We start from the raw sequence: 12,525 nt of genomic DNA, 5'->3' as shown, positions 1-12,525 counted from the left end.
TATCCTGCCCCCCGCCCCCGACACACACACACACACACACACACACACACACACACACACACACACACTCATTTCTGAAATACATATACAAACATACATATTCTTGCTACACAAACAAAACAAAACAAAAAAACTTTATTCAATCTTTTAAAGCCTCTCAAGTGTTTCATTCAATCTTTTAAAGCCTCTCAAGTGTTCCCCTGGCCCCTGAAACCTGGCTCACTCCGTTTTGATCTTGGCACTTGGATCCAATCACAGAACTTATGAAGAAGAGACTGTGAGTTCCCTGAGGATAGGACCCATCTTTGCAACACAGGGTACTTGGCAAATGCTCAGTAAGTATTTGATGCATGAATGACTAAGTGACTGAATGAATAAATGAATATATTCGCATGGTCTGCTTCTGTGAAGGGAGAGATAGTCAACACCTGGCTCTCATTCTCTCCTGAGATCATACTCATCTGTAAAGATGAATTCAATATTCCTAAGAGCAAGGTCTAAGGCCTTGCTTCTGCTGGTCTGCTGCATGGTGCCATATGCCACAGAATTGTATGGAGTGTGTGTGAGCACAGTAACTAATCACACACTGATTATCCGTGTTCACCAGAACTGCTCCGTGTCTTGCTATATGAAACCGTTATGCAAAGTATGAACAGCAATCATTAGGAAAATGATCAATTGAGCTGATTGCCAAAAGGGGAAAGAGTGTGATTGAAAATGATACTGATGGTAAATTTTAAAGCAGAGTAGGCATTTTAATTTCTGTTCTTTCCTTTCCTATTTCATGGACTGTGATGTTAATAACTGTGTTACATAAAAGAGTTCTATGGAAAGGCTGAGTTTGTAAGTGGGTCAAGAAATCTGTGCTTGTCCTGTGTCATGGGGAGCCAAGGAAGTGTTTTAGTCACAGGTGACATTATCTGATCCAAACTTTATAAGTAAACATAGGCAGCAGGGCAAGGAACAGAATGGCTTTGTGGCCAGAGGCTTTTCCAAATGTACCAGCATGAAATGAGCTGAACCAAAACAGGAAGAGTCCTCAATTCAAGCTCCCAAACTCCTGTATATACACCATCCTGACTTCTGAGAGATCAGTGACCACAGGGCTTTGCGCTTGACTTATTCATCAGCTTTTCTGTGTATCACTAGCCCTTAGCACAGTGCTAGAATATAGGGCTCCTTCAATGAGTGAGTGAATAAAAAGTAATATCAGGGAGGGTAAATCACAGGACACAATACCCCCAACATATTTGGGATGGAGAATTGGTTCTTGGTGCTTGAGAAACAACAAAGAGTGACTCTGGGTTTCAATCCTGGGCAATAGGTACATGGAGCTGCATAAGAGAAATTAGTTTGTAGACAGGGCTATCCTATAATCTTGGTTTCAGACATACAGACTTAAATAGCCAGGTGGAATTTTAAGTGGAAATTTACATTAGAAAGCTGGAAATAAAAGGCTGGAACTACAGAGAGTTAGGGCAGCACTCTCTGTGGTAACCAGTATGTGTGACACTTGTCCCAACACAGGAATACTATGCAGCAGTAAAAAAGAAGACTATCTTACCCTTTGAGATGGCATGTAGGGATCTGGAGAGTATCATGCTAAGTGAAATAAGTCAGTCAGAGAAAGGCAAGTATCAAATGATCTCACTTATATGTGGAATCTAAGTAATAAAATAAACTGATGAACAGAGTGGAACAGAGTGCAGAATCTCAGAGGAAAAGCCGGGGAGGGAGGGTGGATGGGTGGGAAGTAATCAACCACAGACTTTGTATGCATATATGCATAACCCATGGACACAGACAATAGGGTGCTGAAGGCATATGTATACTTCCAACAATAAAGAATTATTTTTTTTAAAAAAAGATAACAGAGTAGAAAAAAAAGGTAATCAGAAGATCATGAGGTTTGACATTATAGAAAAATAAATAAGATATATAAAGATTGGATAGCAAGAAACCTGGGAATGAATTAGGGGGTCTGGGGGGCTGTTTTCCAGGTACCTTATTTGGGAACTTAAGAGATGAAATCTGCTGGCACATTAGCTAGTGCTTTACAAATTTCCCCAAAGGCATCTGCATCAGAAATGTTCTAAATTTAACATTAGCACAGAACATAAACATTGCACAAAGACCCACTTTTCTAGCCAAGGGGGTTTAATGAGCCATGTGCAGTTTAATGGGGAATCTGAAGTAAGCCCGATGTCTGAGTGAAGATGACTCACCCTGCCGTACAAGCATTCTCTAATCAGGACTATTACTGAAGTATCTTGCCATTTTTAAAATGAACATGGTAGGCAAGGGTTTGCCACAAATCCTGAAGTAAGTTCACAGAATAGCTCAGTGGGCTCATAAAACAGCTAGCGTTTGGATAGGTCACCAGGAAACAAAATTCAGAAGGAAACTATCACTGTGACCCATTGAATGTAACAAGTGTAAGGAAAGAGACAACTGTGATAGTCAGAATCATGATGCACATCAAATAAGTGGGCTTCACAAACAAATGTACAGAACTATGTGAAGCAACCTGTGGATCAAGACGCAGCTGGATGAACATTACAGACACTTTTGAAGTGGAGGGTGAATACTCCTGCTTTCTAACCTGCTAAGGGTGAAAAGAGTTATAGTAAGAAGAATCAAGACAGGAAGAGAGGAATCATACAAATCAACTCATTCCTGCCATCACTCTGTGTGGTTGGCTGACAATTTCCCCACCCCTCTAAATGCCCATGCAACCATGCAACCATGCCCAGAAGCTGTCCTATGTTATCTTACATGCAAAAGAGACTTTGCAGGTATAATTAAGGTAACCTTAAAATAGGCATATTCCATTTGGTTATTTGGGTGAGTCCAACTCATCTACCCTTAAAAGAAGATAAATTTCTTTGCTTGGAGTTAGAGAGATACAGCAGAAGATAAAGCAGAAGAGTCTTGAGACACCCAGGTAAAGTCAGGAAGGCTCCAAGTGTGAGAAGAATGTCACTCACCATTGCTGACTGAGATATAGGCACTCACTTGCAAGGGCCAAAGAGAGACCTCTAGGAATCAAGGTTGTCCCCAGCTGTCAGCCAAGGAGAAAACAGGGACCTCAGTCCCACACTGTGAGGAACTGGATTCTGCCAACAACCTGAGTTGGCGTGGAAGCAGATTCTTCCTCGAACTCCTTTATGAAACCCAGTCAATCAACACCTCGATTTTGGCCAGTGAGAACCAGGTCAGAGAACCCAGTTGAGCCAACCTGGACTACTGACCTACAGAACCTTGAGCTGATGAGCTTGTGTCTGTGCTGATTTGTTCCAACAACCCTAGCAAAGGTGCACACTTTGCTCCCCTCTCATGAGAGGGGCTACAAAATGGTGGCAGGCAGAACCCTGTATCCCACTGTTTAATAAATACACGAGTTACTGAGGATGGATGTGGTTAGAATGACTGCTCATAAGCATAGTTCTCCTGGCTCTTACCCCATCACTGTAAAAGAGAAGTGTATTAGATCATGCTTAGCCAGTGAATGTGTGCCTGTGAATGTGTGTGCCCACAGCGCCCTGGACAAGGCTGTGTGCATGTGAGTGTGTGTGCCTATGGGGCCAGGACAAAGCTGTGTGCTTGTGAATGTGTGTGCCCACAGGGCCCTGGACAAGGCTGTGTGCTTGTGAATGAGTGTGCCAAGGGGTCTTGGGGCTGATTGATTACCAATGGTGTCACCCTCCATGCGACCACTCGTACTCAGAGTGTATGTTTATAGTTTATCAAATTATTTGTTTTCCAGTGTTTGTCCTGTCTGTACTACCCTGAGCAATCACTTAGGAAGATATGGTGCTGAAAAGAGAATGACGAGGTTCAAACTGTGTGGAAGTTTAGCCCCAGGTACAAGCAAGTCTTAGGAGAGCCTGGATCTTGGACAGAAGCAAGCAGTAGCCATTTTATTTTTTTGTTGTTGAACTGTTTTGTATTTTATATATTTTCTACAATAAGCATGGATTATTTTTAGAATCAGAAAAAACAAAATACCATTTTAAAAATTGGAAAATCTTAATGAGGAGACAGGTTGTGGAACTCTGAGTCTCTTTCCATGGCCCAGGATGCCATATGTGAGGACTGCTCCCATCCACACCCCTGCTTAAGACATCCTCCCTGGGCTACTAGACTGCTGAGCCCTCTGTGTAAACTGGAGCTTCCTGTGTACCCTCCCTGTCTTTCTGACATGTTTGCTTCATTTAGGTTTGAGAGACTGGTTTCCTGGCAACACCTTTAGCCTCTCTTTATCTCTCCTTTGTAAACCCTTTAATATAGATGCTTCCCAGGAATAACAAGTCAGTCCCCTTCTCACCCTACAAATTCTCCCTGGGCACTCTCATCCACACCCAATAATCTAATCTCCAGCCCTTCCTTTCTTCTCCATCAGCTACAGACTTCTGTATTCAGCCACTTTCAAGATATCTCCATCTGGCATTCTCCTGAAACAAATACTTACTCAGCACCAACTATGTGGCCTGCACAGGGTTCTACTGACTCCTAACCCTAACCAACCCCAGGCAGTCTGCTGCTCCCACTCTTGAATTACCTGTCTCAAGGAATGGCATCATCGCCAACCAGAAACTTTTTTGTTGGTGTTCAAAATTTTATGGAAAAAAATGGTGGCAGAGTAAGTGGATGCTACACAGACATGCTCCCAGGACCACACTGGAATTACAACTAATAAAAAACCAAACAAACAAACCATCCTTAATAATCAACTGAAGACTAGCTGGAGAGAACCCTGATAACCAAGGATGGAAAATAGAGACTGGTAGGAAGGGCAGAAGCATGAAAGGTCTGGCCAGGCTCCCACCAACAGCAGCTGGAGTTCCAGAGACATATCTCAGCTGTGGGGGTTTCCACTGAGAACTCTGGGATATAATCCCTAAACTGAGATCCCCAGCAGAAAGCAACAGAATTGAAAATGGTGCATATAAAACATCTGGCTGTGAAAAGCATCAGAGTTGCTATCTGCCAGGGAGAGACAGCTGGAAATGAAGACACCTTTTTAAAGGGCCAATGAACAAAATTTCATGTGCAGCCACTCACCTTGGGCTCTGGCAGAGTGAACTGGAGCTGTGTGAGCAGAAGCCAGAGTTGGAGGCTCTGGGATTAGAGCTTGGAAGGCAGACACCCCAGATTCCCATGCTGAGTCATTCCCTGATGCTGAGGACATCTTTCTCAGGCACATATTTTATTTCCAGGCAATGTTTGCCTGGGGGGAAGATAGTTGACCCACATTTTTGGAAAACCCCTTGCCCCACCCTGTTTAGAGACTGAAAATAACAATTAGCCATCAGGCAGCAGCAATTGCCCCACCCTGTAGGAAAACCTCTCACCCCACATGTGGGTGATTGCCTGAGGGTTACTCAAGACTGAATCCAATCAGTTGGTAGGCAGAGGCGGGTCTCTGGAGGTTTTGTGTCTTTGCCTAATCTAATTAGTCAGAAAGAAGCATTTGACACTATCTTGCACTAGAGATTGGGAGGTGTAGCTGAGCTACCTAATACATAGTCACAATCCCAAACAGGCAGCCAAAACGGGAAGACAAAAACACAAATGAAAGAACAAGAGAATTCTCCAGAAGAATAGCTAAGTGAAATGGAGATGAGAAATTTATCAGACATAGAGTTCAGAATAATGATGGCAAAGATGCTCAATAGCATGAGGAAAGATATAGTAAATATGAAGAATGACATAGCACTAATAAAGAACACAGTGGAAGGAATACACAGTAGATTAGGGGAATCCAAAGATCAGATCAGTGAATTAGAAGACAGGGGAGAAAAAATAACAAAATCAGAAAACCATAATGAATAAACAATTTTAAAACAAGAAACAAAAACAGCAGGAAAGCTTAAGAGATCTGTGGGAAAACATGAAATGTTACAAAATTCACATTGTAGGTGTACCAGAAGAGGCAGAAAGGGAGAAAGGGATAGAGAACATGTTTGAAGAAATAATGGCATAAAATTTCCCTAACCTGGTAAAGAAAAAATTCACTCAAGTCCAGAAAGCACAGAGAGTCCCAAGCAAGGAGAACCCAAACTGGCCCATATACAGACAGATCATAATTAAAATGCCAAAAATTAAAGACAAAGAGAGAGTCTTAAAAGCAGCAAGAGAAAAGCAATTTGTTATCTACATTGAAACTCCCATAAGATTGTTAGCTGGTTTCCCATTATACTCTACAGGCCAGAAGGGAATGGCATGAAGTACTGAGCTAATGAAAAGCAAGGGTCTGACACCAAGATTACTATATCCAGCAAGGCTATAATTTCAAAATAGATGGTGAAATAGCTTCCCAGACCAAAAATGGCTAAAAGAATTTATCACCACCAAACTATCACTACAAGAAATGCTGAAGGGACTGCTGTAATGAGAAGAAGCAATAGAGAGAGAAGCATAGGCATATGGAATTTAAAATGCCAATAAATAAGTACCTATCAATAATAATCTTACATGTAAATGGATTAAATGCTAAATCAAAAGACATAGGGTAACAGAATAGATATAAAAACATGACCCAAATATATGCTGTCTATAAGAGACTTACCTCAGAACAAAGACTCACACAGTATGAGAGTGAAAGGATGGAAAAAAATTATATTAAAATGGAAACAAAAACCTGGGGTAGCAATACTCATATCTAAAAAAATAGAATTCAAAATGAAGGCTATCACAAGAGACAACAAAGGTCACTACATAATACTAAAGGGAGCAATCCAACAGGAGGATATAACCTTGGTAAACATATATGTGCCCAATATAGGAACACCTAAATATATACAAAAAGTTACAGAGGACTTTAAGGGAGAGATTGACAACAACACAGTCATTGTAGGGGACTTTAATACTCCACTGACTTAACTGGATAGACCTTCCAGACAAAAAAATTAGCAAGGAAAGAGTGACTCTAAATGACACACTAGATCAGATGGATTTAATTGAGATTTATAGAACATTTCACCCAAAGCTGCAGAATATACATTCTTCTCAAGTGTAAATGGATTATTTGAAAAGACAGACCACATATTAGGACACAAAACAAGTCTCTAGAAGTTCAGAAAGATTGAAATCACATCAAGCATCTTCTCAAATCACAGTGGTATGAAATTATAAATCAACTACAGTAAAAGCACCCCAAACCATTCAAACACATGGAGGCTAAATAGCATGTTATTAAAAAATAAAAGGGTTACCGGTCTGAGAAACAGCAGCTGTGTGTGAAGCCTCCCACCCCAGCCAGAGGAGCCACCACAGCGGTGAACGGCACCCACCAGAGGAGCTGCTGCTAACTGAGGAGCAGCTGCTACCACAACCGCCCGAGGAGCAACCACAGCCTATGCAAGAAGCTAGAAGAATCAGATGAAAAATTCAATACCATATGCAAGAAGCTAGAAGAATCAGATGAAAAATTCAATACCATATGCAAGAAGCTAGAAGAATCAGATGAAAAATTCAATACCATATGCAAGAAGCTAGAAGAATCAGATGAAAAATTCAATACCATATGCAAGAAGCTAGAAGAATCAGATGAAAAATTCAATACCATATGCAAGAAGCTAGAAGAATCAGATGAAAAATTCAATACCATATGCAAGAAGCTAGAAGAATCAGATGAAAAATTCAATACCATATGCAAGAAGCTAGAAGAAACAGATGAAAAAATCAACAACTTAAGTAAGGCCCAAGAAGAAATGAAGAGTGATATAGCTGCCATAAAAAACTCCATTGAAAGTATCAACAGTAGACTGGGAGAAGCGGAGGACCGAATTAGTGAATTAGAAGACAAGGAAGCAAAACACACTCAAACTGTACTGCAATTGGAGAAAAAAATTAAAAGACAGGAGGAGAGCCTAAGGGAGCTATGGGACAACATGAAACGAAACAACATACGAATAATAGGGGTGCCAGAACAACAGAAAGAGGAACAAGACTTAGAAAACTTATATGAAGAAATAATATCAGAAAACTTCCCTGAGGTGGGGAAGAAAAAAGTCACACAAGCACAGAGAGTCCCAAACAAGGTGAACCCGAAAAGAACCACACCAAGACAGATCATAATTATCATGGCAAATGTTCAGGAAAAAGAGAGAATCTTAAAGGCTGCAAGACAGAGTTACATACAAGGGATCTCCCATTGGATTATCAAATGATTTCTCAACAGAAACACATCAGGCCAGAAAAGAATGGACGGAAATCTACAAAGTGATGCAAAGCAAAGGACTGAATACAAGAATACTCTATCCAGCAAGGCTATCATTCAAAATTGAAGGGGAAATAAGAAGCTTCACAGACAAAAAAAGGCTAAGGGAGTTTATCACCACCAAGCCAGCCATGCAAGAAATGCTAAAGGGACTGGTGTAAAAAGAAGAAATAACAAGCTCAGAAAGAAAACAGCCACACACACAAAAAAAGAAATGGCTACAAACAAGTACCTTTCAATAATAACTTTAAATGTAAACGGACTAAATGCTCCAACCAAAAGACATCGAGTGGCTGAATGGATAAAAAAACATGACCCATACATCTGCTGTCTACAAGAGACCCACCTCATTAGAAGGGACTCACACAGACTGAAAGTGAAGGGATGGAAAAATATCTTTCACGCAAATGGAAAGGAAAAGAAAGCTGGGGTAGCAATACTTATATCAGACAAAATACATCTCAAAGTGAAGGCCATAACCAGAGATAAGGAAGGCCACTTCATAATACTAAAGGGATCAATACAACAAGAAGATATAACCCTGGTAAACATATATGCACCCAATGCAGGAGCACCCAAATTCATAAAAAAACTCCTGGAAGATATCAAAGGAGAGATCGACAACAATACAATCATAGTAGGGGACTTTAATACACCACTGACACCACTGGATAAGCCCGCTAGACAAACAATCAGCAAAGAAACAGCAATCCTAAATGACTCACTAGATCAGATGGACTTAATTGACATCTTCAGAACACTTCACCCCAAAGCCATGGAATATACATTCCTCTCAGGTGCTCATGGGACATATTCAAAAATAGACCACATATTGGGTCACAAGCAAAGTCTCCACAAATTCAAGAAGATTGAAATCATAAAAAGCTTCTTCTCAGACCACGATGGCATAATGTTAGAAATAAACTACAATAAAAACAACCCAAAATACTCAAACACTTGGAAGCTGAATAGCATGTTATTAAATATTGATTGGGTTACCAATGAGATCAAAGAAGAAATTAAAAACATCCTGGAAACTAATGACAATAAAAACACAACAATCCAAAACCTATGGGACACAATGAAAGCAGTCCTGAGAGGGAAGTTTATAGCTCTAAAGGCCTATCTCAAAAAAACAAGAAAAAATGGTAGTAAATCATCTAACTCTACATATCTCAAAGAATTAGAAAGAGAGCAAAAAGAAAAGCCCAGAGTGAGCAGAAGGAAGATAATAAAGATCAGAGCCGAAACAAATGACAGAGAGACCAAAAAACAATACATAAAATCAATGAAACCAAGAGCTGGTTCTTTGAAAGGATAAACAAGATCGACAAACCTCTAGCCAGGCTCACCAAGAAGCAAAGAGAGAGGACCCAAATAAACCAAATCAGAAACGATAGAGGCGAAATAACAACAGACCCCACAGAAATACAAATGATTGTTAAACAATACTATGGACAGCTCTACTCCAACAAACTAGACAACCTGGAGGAAATGGACAAATTCCTAGGAAAATACAACATTCCAAAACTCAATCAGGAAGAATCTAAAAATCTCAATAGGCCAATAACTATGGAAGAAATTGAAGCAGTCATCAAAAAGCTCCCAGCAAACAAAAGCCCAGGACCAGATGGCTTCTCAGGGGAGTTTTACCAAACTTTCAAGGAAGAACTAAAACCTATCCTCCTCAGACTACTACAAAAAATTCAGGAGGAAGGAACACTTCCAAGCTCATTCTATGAAGCCAGCATCACCCTAATACCAAAACCAGGTAAAGACAACACAATGAAAGAGAATTACAGGCCAATATCCCTCATGAACATAGATGCCAAAATCCTCAACAAAATCTTAGCAAATCGGATCCAACAGTACATCAGAAAGATCATACACCATGACCAAGTAGGATTTATCCCAGGAATGCAAGGATGGTACAACATCCGTAAATCAATAAACGTAATACATCACATAAACAAATTGAAAGAAAAAAACCACATGGTCATATCAATTGATGCAGAAAAAGCATTCGACAAAATCCAACACCCATTTTTGATAAAAACTCTCAGCAAGGTGGGAATAGAAGGATCATACCTCAACATAATAAAAGCCATATATGACAAACCCACAGCCAACATCATACTCAATGGACAAAAACTAACACCATTTCCCCTAAGAACAGGAACAAGACAGGGATGCCCACTCTCGCCACTCCTCTTCAACATAGTCCTGGAAGTATTAGCCATTGCAATTAGACAAGAAGAAGAAATAAAAGGCATCCAAATTGGAAAAGAGGAAGTAAAACTGTCCTTATTTGCAGACGACATGATATTATACATACAAAACCCTAGAGACTCCATCAAAAAACTACTAGACTTAATACATGAATTTGGCAATGTAGCAGGATACAAAATTAACCCCAAGAAATCTGAGGCATTTCTATACACCAATAGTGAACTTTCAGAAAGAGAGATTATAAAAACAATCCCATTTACCATCGCACCAAAAAAATTAAGCTACCTAGGAATAAACTTAACTAAAGAGGTAAAAGACCTCTACTCAGAAAACTACAGGACGTTGAAAAAAGAGATAGAGGAAGACATAAAGAGATGGAAGAACATACCATGTTCTTGGATTGGTAGAATCAACATCATTAAAATGTCCATACTACCCAAAGCAATCTATAAATTCAACGCACTTCCCATTAAAATACCAATGGCCTACTTCAAAGATCTAGAACGAACTCTCCAAAAATTCATCTGGAATAAAAAAAGACCCCGAATAGCTGCAGCGATCCTGAGAAAGAACAAAGTAGGTGGGATCTCAATACCAGACATCAAGCTGTATTACAAAGCCACTGTTCTCAAAACTGCCTGGTACTGGCACAAGAACAGACATATAGATCAGTGGAATAGAATAGAGAGTCCAGAAATTAGCCCGAACCAATATGCTCAATTAATATTTGACAAAGGAGGCAAGAACATACAATGGAGCCAAGATAGTCTCTTCAATAAATGGTGTTGGGAAAATTGGACAGATATATGCAAGAAAATGAAACTAGACCACCAACTTACACCATACACAAGAATAAACTCAAAATGGATAAAGGACTTAAATGTACGACAGGAAACCATAAAAATTCTAGAAGAATCCAAAGGCAACAAAATCTCAGACATATGCCAAAGCAATTTCTTCACTGATACAGCTCCTAGGGCAGTTGAAACTAAAGAGAAAATGAACAAATGGGACTACATCAAAATAAAAAGCTTCTGCACAGCAAAAGAAACCATCAACAAAACAACAAGAAAACCCACTGCGTGGGAAAACATATTTGCCAACGTCATATCTGATAAGGGCCTAATCTCCAAAATTTATAGGGAACTCATACAACTTAACAAAAAGAAGATAAACAATCCAATCAAAAAATGGGCAAAGGATCTAAATAGACACCTTTCAAAAGAGGACATTCAGAAAGCCAAGAGACATATGAAAACATGCTCAAAGTCACTAATCATCCGAGAGATGCAAATCAAAACAACAATGAGGTACCATCTCACACCTGTCAGAATGGCTATCATCAACAAATCAACAAACGACAAGTGCTGGAGAGGATGTGGAGAAAAAGGAACACTTGTGCACTGCTGGTGGGAATGCAGACTGGTGCAGCCACTATGGAAGACAGTATGGAGTTTCCTCAAAAAACTGGAAATGGAACTCCCATTTGACCCTGTGATCCCACTTCTAGGAATATATCCCAAGAAACCAGAAACACCAATCAGAAAGGATATGTGCACCCATATGTTCATAGCAGCACAATTCACCATAGCTAAGATCTGGAAACAGCCTAAGTGCCCATCAGTAGATGAATGGATTAGAAAACTGTGGTACATCTACACGATGGAATACTATGCTGCTGTAAAAAAGAAGGAACTCTTACAATTTGCAACGGCATGGATGGAGCTGGAGAGCATTATGCTAAGTGAAATAAGCCAGTCAATGAAGGAAAAATACCACATGATCTCACTCATTCATGGATAATAAAGACCATTACAAACTTTTGAACAATAATAGATACAGAGGCAGAGCTGCCTCAAACTGATTGTCAAACTGCAGTGGGAAGGCCAGAGAGGGTTGGGGGGCAGAAGGGAGGGGAGTAAGAGATCAACCGAAGGACTTGTATGCATGCATATAAGCAAAACCAATGGACATAAGACACTGGGGGATAGGGGAGGCCAGGGGATTGTCAAGGGCGGGGAAAAAAAAGGACACATATGTAATACCCTTTGTAATACTTATAATATTTTTTT

This window comes from Myotis brandtii, unplaced genomic scaffold, assembly GCF_000412655.1.
Source record: "Myotis brandtii unplaced genomic scaffold, ASM41265v1 scaffold210, whole genome shotgun sequence".
NCBI classification, from domain to species: domain Eukaryota; kingdom Metazoa; phylum Chordata; class Mammalia; order Chiroptera; family Vespertilionidae; genus Myotis; species Myotis brandtii.
Note: the sequence above shows the minus strand (reverse complement) of the source record.